This window comes from Triticum aestivum, chromosome 1D (assembly GCF_018294505.1).
Source record: "Triticum aestivum cultivar Chinese Spring chromosome 1D, IWGSC CS RefSeq v2.1, whole genome shotgun sequence".
Classification (NCBI taxonomy): domain Eukaryota; kingdom Viridiplantae; phylum Streptophyta; class Magnoliopsida; order Poales; family Poaceae; genus Triticum; species Triticum aestivum.
In genome coordinates, this window is record NC_057796.1 from 45,628,576 (window position 1) to 45,630,751 (window position 2,176).

Below are 2,176 nucleotides of genomic sequence, written 5' to 3' on the forward strand. Positions count from 1 at the left end.
TCCCTCCCTCCCTCTCTGTAGCAAATTTTTTTGTGAATTAAGTTGTTGTTCATAGTTATGTAATTAGATGGATGGTTAGATGGATGGATGCATTATGTATGATGATAGTTAGATGGTAGATGATTTAATGATAGTTAGAAATGTGAGAAATGCAAAAAAATTAGATAATAGATGATGATGTTGATGATGATAGATTATGATGTTAATGATGATAGATGATGATGTTGATGATGGATGATAATGCTTTTTTTATGCCTTGATAATTTTTAGATGATGATGATGATAGATTTCCATTTTTTTCGCGGAAGAGATGATAAATGATGATGATTGTTGGATCATGGTAAATGACGATGATGATGATGGTTTTTTTATGCTTCGATGATTGTTACATGATGATAGATGACAAATATATTGTGATGTACTTAATTATTGTCACGGTGCAGGTTCTGTGGTGTTCCATCTCGGTGAAGTGATCGGCGTAGGAGCTGTTGGTCCCCGGTCGTCCGTCAGCTATTCGAATACTTCCTCTACAGCCGAGGGTGAGCTACGAATCTTGTGACTAGATTTCATTCTCAAGTCATGTCGCGTAACCTAGGCGTCTCCCGTCCGAAAGGGTTGCATCGATGAATATGCATTCAATTGCATATTTATCACCGCAGCTCTTTCGGATTGTCCAGCATTTTCCACGGACAGCCCGAGGATGTGTAGATTGGTATGTTCTCCATGTTCTACCCCGTTCCGAGACAGGATTTCGGCGGCGCCTCCCCATTGTTCTCCGGAGCACATTCTCTCGGCTATTTGCCGAGACGTGTATCTGGAGAACAGCGGGGAGGTGCTGCCGAAATTTTGTCTCGGAACGGGGTAGAATGGAGAACGTACTCAATCTACACATCCTCGGGTGGGATTAGGACCCATCTTTACCTATTAGAGATGTAGGTGGATTAAACGCGGTAGAAACTGAAAATTTGATGTGATTAATTTAAATGAATCCTTAATTATGTTGTGTGGCTTGCAAAAAAGCAGAGGATGGCAGATAATCAGTGGATGTACAGTGGTTTTATCCGTCGGAATCGAGTAACATCAGAGTGGATCGCGAAAACCGATGGCTATTTGAAGGAGATTTCCGTCATCCAATGAGAATTATCCCACCATGCCCCTGTGCGAGATGTGCCAGACGTCACCGTAGAAATCAGACGGACATGAGTGAGCACCTTCGCACGCACGGATCTATGCCAAACTTTGACATGCCGCCGATAAACATAGCCGAGCAGGACCGTGGTAGAGAGGAGGTGATGCGACAACGCATCGATGGATATGAGGACGACGGGGTCAGGGACATGCTAGATGATGTCATTGTTGCAGAAATGGGAAATGCGACACCTTCAGAGAATGAACCGGAGGAGCCGGAGGCAACCGCAAAGGCCTTCTTGGAGGTCTTGGCCTTGTCGAAGAAACCTCTTTATGCGGGGGCGAAAATATCTCAGCTGGATGCCATCTCGCAACTGATTGCAGTCAAGGCTGAGTACGGCTGTAGCCAGAAATGCTTCGAAGCATTCTTGGGAGTATGGGCTAACAGCCTCCCTGAGGGTCATGAACTGCCGAAAAGCATGTACGATACAAAGAAAATCATGAAGGCACTCTCTATGGATTATGAGAAAATAGATGTTTGCCCGAAGAATTGCCTTTTGTTTAGGCAGGAGTATGCGGATGACAAGTACTGTAGGCAGTGCGGTTCGTCTCGGTACATTGAGGTGGTTGGTGAGGATGGTGAGAAAAAGCAGCTAACCATCCCCGTTAAGGTTCTTCGGTATCTTGATTTTATAAAAAGATTGCAGCGCCTTTTCATCACGAAGGAGTCTGCCAAAATGATGAAGTGGCACAAGGAAGGTATAAGGTACAATCCAAAAAAATCGTACATCCATCGGAAGGGGAAGCATGGAAGTCGTTCGATGAAGAATACCCCGAGGAAGCAGCCGAGGCTGGGAATGTCAGAATAGCCATATCAGGTGATGGGTTGAATCCATATGGTATGTCGTCCAATCCATACAGCTGCTGGCCCGTGTTTGTAATTCCGCTCAATCTTCCTCCCGGTGCCCTAATGCAACGCAAGACCATGTTCTTGTCGCTCATCATTCCGGGGCCTGATTATCCGGGGAAGCAATTGGGTGTGTTTATG